Here is a 16,501-nt window from a genome sequence, read left to right on the forward strand (position 1 = left end):
GGTCCCCTGTCATCAGCGTCATATTAAAGGGATACGGGAGAGAGCTGGCCACATGTGAGAACACAATTCACGTAAGGTTTACTCTCCTCACCCTGCAAAAAAAAAAGGTTTACTCTCCTTCCGATATTCTCACCCCATCCGATCAAGGGGAGCGTTGCAGCGACGGAAAGACCTAAGCCAGCTGCCGCTCGCCGTGGCGTCCTCATCTCCATCCCGGGGCTTTGCACATAATCGACGGACGTCAATTGGATTTTTCAAAATCGAAGGATACTTCAGTTGCCTACGTAACATTTTGGTATATTTATTCGTTATTGTTTCGAACCGCAAACCCTCGTGATCGCGGACACTAATGCTGAGACAAACGTCGCGTCCCCGCCGGGATATATATAGCGAGCGAGGATTCCGTATTTTTGCTATCGACAACGTAGGTGGACGTACAGTATATACCATGCCAATGGACAGCGTTCAGGAGACGGTCACCACTTCCGATGTCTCCAATATGGCAGTAGCAAGCGATGCCGCGCTCGGCTCCACGCCGTGGCACCACGTCAAGGAGATGCTCGCCGGCGGCGTCGCGGGCGTGGCGGCCAAGACGGCCGTCGCGCCGCTCGATCGAGTGAAGCTCCTCCGACAGGTCGGAGGTGGGGCGGCGCCCGCCGGCACCAGCGCCTTCAGGACGCTCCTCGAGATCAGCCGCCGCGAGGGCCTCAGGGGGCTCTACCGCGGGAACGGCACCAACGCGCTGCGCGTGTTCCCTTCCAAGGCGATCCACTTCATGGCGTACGAGCAGTACCGGAGCTGGCTCCTCGGCGCCGTCCCCTCGCTCGGCGGCGGGCCGGTCGTGGACCTGCTCGCCGGCTCGGCCGCCGGCGGCACGTCGCTGATAGCCACGTACCCGCTCGATCTCGCGCGCACCAGGCTCGCCTGCCGTGCCACCGAGGCGGGCGTCTTCGGCGTGCTCCGGAGCGTGTACGCGGAGGGCGGCGTCCGCGGCCTGTACCGTGGTGCGTGGCCGTCGCTGGCGCGCGTGCTCCCGACCGCCGGGCTCCGCTTCTTCGTGTACGAGTCGCTGAAGCGCCGGCTCCCAGAGGACTACGAGGGGCGCGTGGATGCCAAGGTGGTGTGCGGGATGGCGGCGGGTCTGGTGGGCAACACGGCGACGTACCCGCTGAGCGTGGTGCGGCGGCAGATGCAGCTCGGCGGCACCGGCACGGGGACGGCGGTCACCGGGGCGCTGCAGGGCGTTCGGGCCATCGCAAGGGCGCAGGGGGCGCGGCAGCTATACGCAGGGCTAGGGCTCTCGTTCCTGAAGGCGGCGCCGTCAGCGGCCATCGGGCTGGTGGCATACGAGGAGATGAAGGCTCTGCTCAACCTGCCAACCAGCCATCGCTAGTCCTCTATTATTCCACTTTAGCTTTTTTTTAACGGTTTTATTCCACTTTAGCTATACGCAAGTCGCCTGAAAATTACTTTTGGATTAGTCAATTTTTGGACTGTTGAATTCTACGTCAGATTCGTGCTCATATTTTTTTCTGGGCTGGTCTATGCACTGCTTTGGGCTGTTTTTTCTTGACTGACCATATATTTTGGGTCAGTCGATTCCTTAGTGGGCTGAACCCATTTCATGTGCGACCCTGCCTTTCCCTTTCTCTCTTTATTTACACTAGTAAATGGCACGTGCCATGCACGTGTGGAGATAGTTATTAATACACATACATGTGGGTAATTTTAAATAGTATCATATTTCACAAAAAAAAAGTTAAGTAGGATCATGAGTTGAACTAATTAATTATTAATTATAAAATTTTGCACGATTTAATAAATATATATATATAATACCGAATTTACACAATATAGAATACCATGAGAAAAAGTATACCAGGTTCACTCCTCAAATGTTTGTCTTAATAAAGTTTAAGTTTAACTTCAGTTCAGAACTGCGATACTTATTATGGATCGGAGAAAATATTAGATTGAGCAAGAGAGAGTACTGTTTGCAAGTTATTTATCGTTAGAAATAAAATAATAATTTAAACATTATTGTGTCTGTTTGCAAATCAGAGTTTTCACAGAATTGTTGATAAAAACTAAGAAAACAAGGGTAATAAATATTTGTAAAATAAATTTGTAATAAGAGAAAGTAAAAGCTATTTAGTTGTACATATATTACATTTTCACTTTGTTTGTCACTGTTTAATCTGTTTTAGCTTGTGCGCCTTTACCCATGCTACACCATCACATGCTTTCTCTCTCTCTCATCATGAAGCGTACTTGCTAGTTGCTGCTGCTAGCACTCCTGGTGCCACTCTACTCTACTCCTGCATGCATCACCGGACTCTGCTGGAAATTTCTGGATAGTGGCTAGGCTCTAAAGAACACAAGGAGAATCACATGCATGCACATCCTAGAAAGTACTACTACATCTGAGAGTGGCAGACTGGCAGCACGGGGAAATGGTGCGGCAAATCCCCGCAATGTAGGCCATCAGATTAACATATCCAACGGTTTATATGCAGCCACGTGTATCGGTAACACAAGCCATTAAATTTGAGCCGTCCGATTAGGAAGATCCAACGGTCCATATGACTTGCTACTCGTACACTATATAGGAGTATAGATGTGCATTTTTGCTTTTGCTTTTGTTTTCTGTTTTTCTTTATTAGTTGGTTTTCAGTTTTTTGTGTGTTGCTATTTTAGGGTGTTTGATGAGTGTAAATGTATACACATAAAAACTATACAATATGTGTCAAAATTGTATTATTATATGACTATTGTTTCATATTAGAAAAAGTGCAATTTCAATGCAAACTCGTATGCAATTTCTTTTTGTCATTTTGTTTCTTCACAAAGGTTAATACCAACTAATTCATTCTTTATTAGAAAACTTCAATTCCCTTGACAGTAGAACCAGTACCACTAATTCATTCGTAGTAATGAAACTTCTTTTTGTATAAAAATCCACTTTTATATGTTCATTCTTGCATATATTTTAAATCACAACTTTTATGTGTATCATCTGCAAAATTTGTCATTGTTTGATTTAGATTTTTTTTCTCATTTTCATTCTTCTTAAATGGTAATATCAACGCCCACCAATTCATTCTTCCTTAAAAAATTTCATTATTTTGGTTTTGTTTTAGTATTTATTTCATTTTCTTTCTTCTTTAAAGGTAATACGAATGTCATTAATTCAACCGTACATAGGAAACTATATATATTTTTGCAAAAAATTCACTTTCATATGCTTTTTCTTGTGTATTTTTATAACACGCATTTTTTATGTATATCGTGTGTAAATTTTGTAATTGTCTGATTTAGATTTGTTTTTTATTTATTTTTTTCTTCTTAAATCATAATACAATGTCACAAATTCATTCTTTCTCTGGGAATTTCACTACTTTGAGTCCGTTTCGGTATTTATTTCATCTTCTTTCTTATTGAAGGGTAATACAAAAGCCACTAATTCATTCTTTCATAGAAAACTTTATTATTTTGAATTTGTTTCAGTTTTATTTTATTCTTTTTCTTCATTAAGGGTAATACCAATGCTAATAATTTATTGTCCCAAACATTAGTTTTGATGTAACCACCATTTGATTTTAATAAAGTGCACCCAAGGGCATTCCTCTAAAAAAAATTATTTCTTCCTAGGAAACTTTCTTTTTTGTGAAAATTCCTTTATTATACGCATATTCTTGCATATCTTAGAATAGCGCAATTTCTGTGGAGATTGTGTGCAAATTTTGTCATTATTTGTTTTCATTTTTTTTCATTATCTTTGTTCTTTAAGGTTAATACCAATTGCACTATTTCATTTTTTATAAAATTTATTTTTTATTCATATTTACTCTTATTTTTTACCGTTTACTCTTTAAGGTGAACCCAACACAGGTGTTAGATTTTTAATTTAACAGTTCAAATTTTGGGTGAGACTTCATTTATTTTTCAATAGCCGCTTAAAGATGAAGAATGTTTGTGCAATCCTCAATTCGGGTCCAAAGTTGTGTGGCTTCTATAAGAACATTCAGTATGGCCTGTGTAATTTATCAAAAAAAAATCTAATATTAAGTTGTCTAGTGAGATGATTATAGTAGACATAAACGAGTTAGAAATATCAAATATGGGTTTAAGTACCCCCCCCCCCTTTCTCTCCCTTCAAAATGATATATACATGTGTATATGTGTATGTATTGTATGCATGCATATAAAAATAAATATACATGTGTGAAAGATTGCACATATGTGTGAGAGTGCTATTCTTCGGTCACCTGTAAACGCTTTGAACACTATATTAGAGCAGTCTGTACCAACGTACAAGAGAGTAAAAATTATGGTCAGTCAACTGACCCAAAAATTAAAAACAGTCACCTTGCACGTAGTCACTCCCCTATTATTCAGTTGCCTGTAACCTATTCAAGTTTCAGTTTACTTGCATTTTTTTTTTACAGTCGTGTTCGTTGACACTTGACCATGGATACTTGTAGTACCTTTCTTTTGAGAAAACTTTCAATCTATATTGAGAAAATTCCTTATTTGACATTATTTTAAAATATGCTTCCTTATTTGATACTGAAAAAGTTTTTCTTCCCTACTTGACACAAGTTCTAAATTTTATTCCCTATATGACATTTTTGTCCATTTTAAATCTAAATGACACCTGAAAAGATTCTTTTGCCCCTCATGTGGTATGTGTGTAGCGGGCAATAGCGCACACACGCAGCATCAGTGCGAGGGCAGGAGCACACATGCAGCAACACATACACATGCACCAACACACACGCGCGCGCACACACACGCAACAACATGCACGTGCACGTGCACACACACACACAGCAACACACACGCACGCAGCACACACACATACACACACGCAGCAGCAGCACACACGCAGGCACGCAACAGCACACACTCGCGCGCGCACGTACACACGCAGTAGCAAACACACACGCAGCAGCACACATGCACACACACATGCAGCAGCAGCACACATGTGCGCGTGGACCCACACACGCAACAGCACACACGCGCGCACACACATAGTGCATGAGGGGCAAATTGTCTTTTCAGGTGTCATTTAGGCTCAAAATGGACGGAAGTGTCGTATAGGGAATAAAATTTAGGACTAGTGTCAAATAGGGAAGAAAAACTTTTCCAGTTGAAAGGATCGAGATGGACCTAGAGGGGGGGTGAATAGGTACAAATACAAATTTTAATTGTTACTTGGCAATTTTAGGCAATAGTGTGGAATATGAAAGTGAGCCTAACAATCGCAAGTGTGATGCTAAGAGCTAAACAAGATAATCAAGTAATACAAGTAAATGAGTAGACTGACACAATATGATTTAGGTAAGTGCAGATGAGACAAGTAACCACAAGCAGAGAGTTAAGGTTAGGGATAACCGCAACTCCAAGAGACGAGGATGTAAGCCGATGTTCACTTCCTTGGAGAGAAGCTACGTCACCGTTTAGAGAGGTGGGTGTTACCACGAAGGCACACCAACGCCACGAAGGCTCACCCTGTTCTCTTTTTGAGACAACACCACGAAGGCGTTTCTCAACCACTAGTGGTAGACCTTGGGGTGGTCTCCAAACCCTCACAAACTTTTCCGGAGGTAATCACAAAGGTTGATTCCTCTCCGAAAGACTCCTACCGCCTAGGAGTCTCCAACCTCCAAGAGTAACAAGAACGATGGGAAAAGCTCAAGACTTGCTCAAGTCACAAATTCCTTTGGTGCAAAGAAGGGGAAGGAGTGGATCTATCACTTGGTCGGACAACTTCTCTCAAATGCTCTCAAATCCCTTGGGGATCTAAAATTTGGTGTGGAGGAGTGAGAGAGAGAGTGTAATGTGTTCTAGGGTTTGTTCAACGTGAGTGGTCAACCCCATCCCGAAGGGGAAGAAAGGCTATATATAGTGGTAGTGAAAAGCTAGCCGTTTGGCCACTTAAGGCACAGGAGCTGCCGGACGTCCGGTGGGTACCGGACGACCGGTGACATAGATCGGACCGGACGTCCGACCGGGCAGCCGGTCGTCCGCTCACTGGAGTATAAATCTGACCGTGAAAACAGAGGTAGCGGACATCCGGAAGGCGCCGGTCATCCGGAGCCCGGACGTCCGGTGTCATCGGACATCCGTTAATTGTAGTTCTGTTTGAGTGCACCGGAAATCCGGAAGTGAGCAGACGTCTGGTGACCGGACATCCAGTGTGACCGGTCTTCCGCTAATTTCAGTTCTGTGCAGACTCACCGGACGACTGGAGAGAGTCGGATGTCTGGTTGGTTGAGAGAGGCCGGACGTCCGCAGACTTCGGACGTCCGGTGAAAGTTGGACCTTTTAGTTTGGAAACCTACTACCACTTTTGCACAAGTTAGAGGAAGAATTTATGAGATGGTATGAGAGGGAATTTTGTGGTTTTGAGCAAGTTCTTTCGCGAAATCCATCAATCCCCTCTTAATAGTGCGGGATCCCTACACTCAAGAGCAAAACCGAAAACAAGGAGCCGAAGCTTTTTATCTTTGTCTTGTGTCTCTGCTCTTGGGTGATATATGTTGTTATGTCCTTAGTCATGATCCACACACACACATAGCCCTTGGGACATAATCCTGAGAAATACTCGATAAACATGATTAGTCTCAATATGCATGTTGTTATCAACATCAAAATACGATTAAGGGCATGATTGCACTTTCACCAGTGTCAAATAAGGAACCAAATTTTAAGACAGTGTCAAATAAGGAATTTTCTCATCTATATTCATCATGACATGACACTACAAAGAATACAGACATAACAAAAATTACATCCATGTACATAGACCACCTGGCGACGACTACAAGCAGTGGAGCGAGCCGAAGGCACGCCACCATCATCGGCCCCTTCCTCATTTAAGCCGGACCAAACTTATTGTAGTAGATAATCGAGAAGTCGCATGCTAACAGCAACTGTCGTCGATGAAGAAAAATATAGATCGAAATAATCCAACCTGTAGACACACGAACCAAAATTAACAAAAGCTAGATTCAAACAAATTCATCGAAGACCAGCAACGACTGAATCTTGCAAGATCCGCCGTAGACACATCTCCACATACACTCTGTTAAAACTAAACGCATCACCGGAACAGGGACTAGGGTAGGAGAATCTTATTCCATCTTCAGAAAGCCACCACTACCTCGTCTTTCTGATCAGAATGCAAATCCTAAACGAACTTATAAAAACACCTAAAAACGAAGCAAGATCCTTCCCTTCGACAAGTGCTAGGGTACACCGTGCATCCATGACCCTAGGGTCGCCGAAGACAAGGCTGGCCGCCTGTGACGCCGGGCGGGAGGTAGAGGAATCCTAGGCTTCTTTGCTCAGAGAAGAGGAGGCGCCGAAGGCTATGCACGTCTCATATCTCGGCACCCTCCCCTAAGAGCAACTCCAATAGCTCATGTATCTCTAAAAGAACTACTATTTTTGGGAAGTTGGGTCAAAACAAGGCCTCCAACAGCTTTCGTAAACACGAAAAAAATACAGGATCCCCTAAAAATACCTCCTCCATCCTCCAAATTTACGAGAAGATGGCCTTCATGTATAATTTTGGCGGGTGGATAACCTGCCTGAAACTTCACGGGCGCAACATCGGGACACCGCTGCATCGCCGCTTTAATATTACCTTCGCCTCCAACGGAACGCCACGCCGGGTCGCGCCACCGCCGGAATGTTGCCTTCGCCGCTGCCAGATCGCCACGCTGCGCCGGGCGACGCCACGCGAGGGCTGCCGACACCACGCCGCCGCCAATTGCCATCACGCAGAGCATCGCCGCCGCCGCTACCATGTCGCCGAGCACCGCCACGAGAGGGCTGCCGACACCATGCCGCCGCCGTCTGCCATCACGCAGAGCACCGCCGCCACCATCACCATGCCGCGCCACCACCACATCGCGGTTGGGCGCCGCCATCTCGGGCTGCCACCATCATGGCACCACCACATCGCGGCCGGGCGCCGCCATCTCGGGCTGCCACCATCGTGGCACCACCACATCACCACGCCGGGTCACCGACTTGTGGAACTGGGCCATTTTCTAGGCTAGTTTACTGAAAAACTAAAAGTTTAGAGGAAGATATGTGTCGGAACCGAGAAAAGTTGTCATCAGAAAACTTCCCTAAAAATTTACGATCATCCCATAGAAGTTGGTTTACGGGGAGTTTTTAGGGGAGCTCTTGGAGTTGCTCTAGCCTCTAAGTCTGTATCTTGGTGCATTTGAACTACTCCTACCACCTTAATTACGGCCTGGCTGGGTGCGTCGATTCAAAAGAAATTGAGCTACTCAATTCTTTTAACCCGTTGGATGTAAAGGAAACGGTCAGATCTCCTATCTTCTGAAAAGCACTGTTCGTTGAAATCTCAGAACCGGTCCCTTTTCTTTCCCCTCTGGCAAGGAAACTAGAGAAAGCCTTTCTCCCATCAATCTCCACCGGCGAGCCCGTGGTTTTGTCTCCCCTCCACCTGCCTCTCCGGTGGCCGGTGGCGGGAGCAGATTCTTGGTGCCTCGGCTCTGGCTAGCATATAGGTAGGACTAGCAAAAAGTCTCGTGCGTTGCAACGGGAGAGAAAAATACCACACGCTCTAAGAGCACAAAAAATGGTCTATAATCTGAGAATTTATAGCTACGGCCCAACTAAAGATGGTTTTAACCTATAAAAGCACGGTTTAAGATTCTACAGGGCTTGCATGTAGATTTAATCCGTACAAAGAAACGGGCAAGTGATCATGCATTTATTCATGTCATGTTCGGAATGGAGTGTTGTTACGGGCGAGTAAATAAAAACGACAAAAACAAACGATGACACGTTAGCACACTACGGAGACAAGATTTTTTTCAGTTTTAAAATCACCAACTTAGGGTAACTCTTGAACACTTTTTTCACATGCATATTTTTTAAGTACATGAAGAGTTGTTAAAAAGGTTGTACAATGATACAGGATATTTTAATCATAAAAAGAGTGTTTTTTTATCTGGAACAGAACATTTTTGCATGGTCTCCTGTGGAGCAGGTACTTGCGCCTCTATTTCATCACTATTTCTTGTCATACATGTCATAGGTATCAGTCCATATTTCATCACTATTTATATCTTATCAAACTTGTCTTTTATTTTTTATTTTTTCATGCATGCCTCCTTTTTACTTGTTTTTATGCATGTCTTCTTTTTCTTCTTCTTATACATAGGAGAATAGCGCAAATCTCATTTTTAAAATTGTTAACAGGTAAAATAACATCATATTCATATTTTATATATTTTTCTAATCAAATTCCATATATAACATGTTAAATTTGAAGTTACGGCTTAGAAGATATGAATATTTAAAAAATATTTGATATGTACTGCGGGAGTAATGTCAGAAACATTAGGGGGTTTTCTGTAAAATAGCAAAACAGATTAAGAATAGCTATTTCTTTTATTAGTAGGTATCAGATTCCTTAAACGTCATAAACTTTTGTGATGGCCAATCTAGATGGTGGGATGCTGCAACAGCAATTTTCGGGGAATGTGTGGATGTTTCTTCTTTAATAGGGAAGGTTGTCTTCAAGCATTATTTTCGTTCTTCCAATCAAGCGGCGGCGCATGTACTACTAACTTTTCTTATTGTAATAAGACCTCTTTAAATTGGACAGACAAACCCCCGGGTTGTCTGATCTCTTCACTTGTGGACGATGTAATGCCTATGTTAAATCAATAAAGCTAGCCATGATAGCTTTCCCTAAAAAAAGGTATAGATATAGATATAGATATAGATTTCGTAGGAACGGTGCTTGGACGTATGGCGATGCTTTTTCTTCGAGTTTGTCTTTCGGGTTTTGATCCTCCTCAAATTTGTCTGTCAAATGAAGCTCCAATGTAGTTTCCTGCCAGCTCCTCAGGATGGTGAGCTTAGGGTTTCTTGTCGTTCGTACGCAGCGGCAAGATTTGGTATAAGGTTTTTCAGACCAATTTAAGGATTGAACGGCAAGGACTCCAGAGCGCTGGTCCTTAGAGGCACATGCACAAAGATTTCGTAGTGGATCTGGTATAGGTGCGACGACAGCGGCATGTCGGTGGTAATGGTCGTTCGGTGGTCCATGAACCTAGATGTAATTTTTATTATATTTAAGGTCCTTTGTACTTTCTATGAATCTTTATAATAAATCTGATTCTTTTTGAAAAAGAACATGTTTCATCGTCTTCTCCGTGATCTCGATCTGAACCACCCACGACCGGTCTGCGGCACTCCCGCTACCACCTCGCGGCCGCCCCCGGTTATCCCTCTAGCCTGGTAAACCTTGCACCCCTCGCACCCGAACTGTCAACCTTCGGACTCACTTCCATCGGTTGCCAGCTACGGCTCATTCCTGGCCGAGGCCTTGCTGGCTTCCGCGAGCCTCGCTACAGCCTCGTTGCTGCTTACTGTGGCCTGCTTCCTTCTCCATCAAATCAGACTGACCCATATTCAAAATTGAGACGACTAACGTCCAGCAAAATGTTGTTATGTGATTAAAGTTGTACCCTCAAAATAAATCATCGTAAAGAAATATGAACAACAAATTGAGACTTCTCTACCGTATGGTAAAACAACAAATTGGGTTACATAGTTGCGGGGGATATTAAATATAGAAAACACTTGCATTAGACAACACAGAAAGGAAGACAAAATTAAGTAAAGTGCTGAAAAATATGAACCTGTCAGTCAGGGTTTGGACGCGCACGGACACAACACCATCAAGCGGCCACTGTAATTTGAAAGTGAATTTCTGCAGAGTGCTCACGTCGCACATTTGAATTTTGAATACAGTTCAGAGCCAATAGTAGTACTGCTAATTAATGTTATGTCAAATGGTAATCCTTCTGATCTAGATTAAATGGTGAAACTGAATACAGCAGGAATATCAATCAACAAACATTCAAACTGAGGTTACAGGAATAAGAATAACAAATGACAATTGGCATCCAACAGAATGATGTCTACGTACTGTTTCCAAGTTGCAATCCTACAACCATTCTTGATTAATTTTGAAACTAAACGTGTCAATCAATAAGTCTTCTGCTTCTTCCACTTGTAAGCAGCTGCCAATATCTTGAGGTTCGATGCCGGCGTGACTTCATCAGGGAAGATATAATCAACGTACTCCTCGTACGCAATATTGGAGCCATCATCTGTGGGCAGTGGTCTCTTCCTCTTCACTTTCCTTGGCGCCTTCTTCTGCACTAAGGCAACATCACCAAGATCACCAAAGCCCAACTCTGTTTTGAGCCATTCTTCCAGGAGCATCACTCTTTCTTCCTTTAGCTCTGCAGCATTAGTCCTGAAGTAGTCGAATGCCCTTTCAAAGACCGCTCGACACCTCCGGACCCGCTCGATCTGCTGTTCCTGATAACCAGCATGATTCTTATTCAGTCCATTGTCTTCTGCCAAGCCAGTCGAGGCCTCGAATTCTGCGTAGCTGATCCATACCTTCAGATGCTTTGTTCTATCAAGCAGTCTCTCGTAGAGTTCCCTTGCCCTACCAAATTCACCTTCATCAATTTCAAACTGCAAGTACTCCTTCCATAAAACCTCGGGCATGTCGAGGGCTGGCTGAGCGATAGCAAGATCGTATACTGACCGAGCACGATCAGCCTCGCCGAGGTTCTTTTCAAGTTCAGCATACTTCCTCCAGGCATAACAATTTGCTGGAGACCATTCGATATACTTTTCATACAGAGTTCTACAGCGGTCGAAATTGCCAAGATGAAGCTCGATCTCAATGTACTGCTTGAATAATTTCCCCTTGGGCGCCATACCTATCGCATTGCCGAGAATCCGCCGTGCAGCCTTCATGTTCTTCTGTCTTATCTCAAACTGCGCGGCCATCAGCCACAACTTCGCAAATGTAAACTTCTTGTGTGGAATGAGTTTCAGACACGCCCTGTAGACCTCCCGGGTCCTCTCCATGTCCTGTGCATCAAGTTCCTCATAGAAAGCATAGTTTATCCAAAGGTATATATACCTCTGCCAGTACCGCTTCTCTTGTGCAGGGGGGACATTTGCGATAGCCCTCTCGTACACATCCCTGATCCTGTCCTTATTACCGGCGCTCTCCTCCAGCCTGATGTAATCGAACCATGAGTCGTAATTGAGCGGGTTCCTCCTCACCTCATCTTCATATTGGAACCTCTGCTTGCCCACAATGGCATCGTCAATCCCCTCACGGTCACCACATCGTTTCTCAAATGCCAGGAACTTCCTGTAAAGGTCCTCAGCCTTGCCCTTGGGCACTCTGTCAAGCGCATACTTGTATATTGCACGAGCGCGCTCCACCTCCGGGCGATTTTCCTCAAACTCAGCAAAAGCTACAAACAACACCTCTGCGTCTTCATCGTCCACAAGCAGTTCCGATGCATGCTCGTACACGCGACGTGCCCGCTCTGCTCCTCCATGTTTCATCTCAAACTTGGCGTATCGGACGAACGTGTCGGGCCGTGGGTGCTCGGCGACAAACCTCTCATAGATCGCCCTTGCACGCTCAACCTCCCCATACCGCAGCTCGAACTTGATGTACGAGTTCCAGGCAGCAATGTCGGGACGCCATGCCATCCAGCGCTCAAAGAGCTGGCGAGCACTGGCGACGGCGCCAAGCAGTTCCTCCATGTGGATGTACTTGTGCCACAGCTGGTCGACGCGGGGGAGGAGCGAGACGGCGCGGTCCCAGACGTTCCTCGCGTGGTTGACGCAGCGGCTGCGCATCTCGAACTCGGCGTACTTGAGCCACATCGCGTGGTCGCGGCGGGCGGCGTCCAGGTCCAGAGCGCGCTCGTAGACGGAGCGAGCCCGGGCGAGGTCCCCCTGCCCCTCCTCCCACCGGGCATAATTGACCCACGCCGGGACGCCGCCGCGAGTGACGAGGCCTTCGAATCGCTTGCGCTCGCGGAGCTGGTAGTCCGCGAGCTCGTCGGCGTCGGTTATCCTCTGCCTGGGCGGGCGGATCTCGGGCTCCTGCCGCTCCCGGGCCTCGCGGAGGATCTGCTCGGCGGTGATCTGGACCCCCGCCGGCGCCTTGTTCTTCACCCGCGTCGCGCGGGGGAGCCTGACCTCCGTGTCGCGGTTCGTGAGGAAGCTGAGGCTCGCTTGGTCGGCGCCGCCGCCTCTGCGGGTGGTGAGCGCCATGGCCGGTCGCTGGTGTTTGTGCTAGGGTTAGGGTGTCCGGAGGAGAGGGATAATAGGGGGCCGCGCGAGGGGCGGGGCAGATCGGTCGAGCGTCTCGTGGAGTCGTGGGGCTCGATCGACTCTCGTAGTACCGCCGTTCAAGTTCTTTTTCGGGAAGAACTTTTGCGCGTAAAATAGGAGAAAAGAGTCCGAAACAAACATGAACACGGTTGGGAGTTGGGACAGCCCGGCGCTGCAAACTCAACCCCTGACAGCCCCGTCAAAAAAAAAAACTCAACCCTGATAAAATATTGAAGTTTTAGGTTTGTCATAAGTCAAACCTCTTTAAGTTTGACCATGTATTACATCATATATATATATAGTCTGAAAAGTTCAAAAATATATAGCGGTATGAAAATATATTTTGTGAATAATCTAATGAAACTAATTCGGTGTTATAAATATTGATATATGTTTTGATAGACTTGAAAGAAACTTAATAAGTTTGACTTAGAACATGTCACATCCCAATTTTTAAAAATTTAGGCTATATGCATTGACACATAACATTCCATTATTTCAGTGCATTTTTGGAGTTTTGAAAATCAAAATGACCATTTCTTAAACCTAAAACCATTTGGAATTTAATTGCTGGGCATATGATCTTTTTATGCATATAAAAACCTTTTAAAATTTTGCATAAGGGCAAGAAAATATTTTCCTAAGATATATATTTACCCTAGTTTATGTGATAGTTTTGTGTTCAAAGAATTTGAAATGGTTTGAATTTGGGTCAATTCAAACCATACTTAAATCATGGGTCACAAATAAAAACAAAATTACAAAAGGAAAAAACACAGGCGCAACCAGGACGACCCAACTACGGTGCCCAACCGCGAGTGCGTGCGTTTAGGAATAAAAAACAAACCAGCATGCTGCGATCTAATCGCAACTATCTCTGAGAGATCCAACGGTAGCCGCACCCATGCACGCCTCTCTCACTTACAGACGGCCCCCGCCTGTCAACTTAGTCAACCTCCCACGAGAAGCCATGTTCTCCCACCCACTGGTCCATGTTCTCCCACCCCATTGAGGTTTGATGCCATGCCCTTGACTATCCGAGCTCCATCCCACCCACATCACCTACTATTTTTCTCACATTTTCCACCTATCAAATACTTTAGCACTCTTTATTGAAACAACAAAAAGAAAACAAACTTAATTCTTCATCCACCTTATTTGCATGGGTTGCCTCCCATGAAGCACTTTGTTTTTTGTTAAGCTCGATTGTAGTGACGGTTACTTCTCCTTTGGTGTGATAATCTGGAGCCCATCGCTCCTGACATTTATCATGATACCCTCCAACATGCATCTTCATCTTTTTTTCCGGGGTAGTGTCTAACATGTGGATTCTACATCGGAGGGTCAAATCTCGCATTTCTTTCGAAGACATTGATGATAGCTATTATAGGTCTCAGAAATGGCATACCAAATATAATAGGAGCAATGGGATCCTCAAACATATCAATGACAACAAGATCAATCATTAATTTAAATGACTACTCCATGTTTAATCCCTATCATTAATTTCTAAAAGGTTCCCCGGTTTTTCTTTTTTGTTTTTGTCAAATTCATGACCATTTTCACAAATTTGTTAACTTTTATCAACTTTGATTTTTTCAAAAATATTTGTGTTTTTTCAAATCCTCTCAAATTTGTGAGCCTTTTTTGAAATTGTATGAATTTTTTTGAAAAAGGCCTTAATTTTTTTTATTATGAACTTGTTTGAAATTCATGAAATTTTATAAAATCGTGTTTTTGTTGAAATGTCTTTGAACTTTTAAGATTTGTTGAACTTTTTATTTCATTCTTGTGAACTATTTTTTCTTTCTCCAAAAAAGTCAACTCTTCGTGCTCAACTGGTCGTTGTTCGACGGTCGCTCGTCCATGAGTCAACTGATATATAGCTCAAATGCAGCTGGGCCGACCTATAAGCTTAGCTCAGCTGGCGCCAAACACGTTGTATATGAGCTCTCGTAACGCGCTGTGTATTGCTAGAGCCATACACAACAATGAAGGATTTCGAGCGCTTAAGAGGAATTTCCTAAGGGATGCTCATGGTGACGGACTGTTTTGGTTTTGCACAAGCGATCCAGCGAACAAGGGAGCAGGATCGGCCCATTTAGCAGCGAGCACTGAGCTGTGCGTGCATCCTACAGAATCTGGTTTCGGGAAAAGATTCTTGTCCGATTTTGGGAACCTTCTGGAAGGTTCCTGAACCAGGTTTTCTAGCTTTTTAGTTTATTATTTTTCTCTTTATAATTTTACCTTTTTGTGTGTTTCTTTTCTTCCTCCTTTCCTTTTTTATTTGTAAATTTATTTTTCTTTTCAAATAAGATTCAGGAACTTCGAATGTTTATTCCAATTTTTTCAAAAATCGTTTAGAATTTCAAAAATTATTCGTGTTTTCTATATATGTTCATAATTTTTATAAAAAAAATCATAATTTCAAAAATTATTTGCATTTTAAAAAATTATCCTATTCTGAATTCAGTAAATGTTCAATTCTTTTAAATCTCTTCATAAAATTGGATGTTTCCGTGTTTCCAAAAAATGGTTGAAACTTTCAAAACAGTCATGTGTTGAATTTCAAAAAATGTCTCCATTTTTAAAATAAAATCACAAATTCGTAAATCGTTTTGCAAGTTTTCACGGTCGCGATAGAGTATCACTTATCTGGCTGCCACAGCCTATTCGAATGGTCAACTATTTGATGCGAAAGTGAACATAAAGGGGACCTTCCCGCTCCTGGATCCTATTTCGCGCCCTCAGCTCCACTTACAGAAGTTTTAGCTAACCGGGGCACACACCCCCTCAGTATTAGGCTTGCCCCATTTACCTTTTTTTGGGCAATAGCTTGCATGCGATGTTCGCTAAGTCGCCGACACAATCCTTTTTCTGGTTTTTCAATTCGGTTCTCTTTTTTTTCTTATTCTCTTTCAGTTTTTCTTTTTCAAATTTTGTGAACTTTTTTAGCCGCTGATCTTTTTTCAAATCCGTGAACTTTTTTCAAGAGCATTAACTTTTAACTCTAGACCTTTTTTCAAAATTTTGAATTATTTTCCAAACTTCATGAACTTTGTTTCAAATATGTGATATTTTTTCCAAATTCATGAACTTTTTCAAAATTTATGAAATTTAATTCTCTTTTTTTATAAATTCCTCAATTTTTATGGATTGTTTTCTTTCAGATTCATGACATTTGAGCTCTTTTCTATCACAAATTCGTGAAATTTCATGAAGTTTTCAAATCCATGAACTTTTTTCAAACTCATGAACTTTTCTCGAATTAGTG

The 16,501-nt window shown here is 43.7% G+C and overlaps 2 pseudogenes; one reads left to right on the plus strand and one right to left on the minus strand.

Annotated features, from left to right (window-relative positions):
* Nucleotides 1–448: 448 nt before the first annotated feature.
* LOC147972057 (mitochondrial carrier protein CoAc1 pseudogene) lies at nucleotides 449–1,393 on the plus strand (annotated as a pseudogene).
* A 9,454-nt stretch (nucleotides 1,394–10,847) lies between these two features.
* On the minus strand, nucleotides 10,848–13,344 carry LOC125509893 (uncharacterized; annotated as a pseudogene).
* Between the last annotated feature and the right edge of the window lie 3,157 nt (nucleotides 13,345–16,501).

Source organism: Triticum urartu, chromosome 5A (assembly GCF_056163025.1).
Source record: "Triticum urartu cultivar PI428250 chromosome 5A, HENAU_Tu73, whole genome shotgun sequence".
Classification (NCBI taxonomy): domain Eukaryota; kingdom Viridiplantae; phylum Streptophyta; class Magnoliopsida; order Poales; family Poaceae; genus Triticum; species Triticum urartu.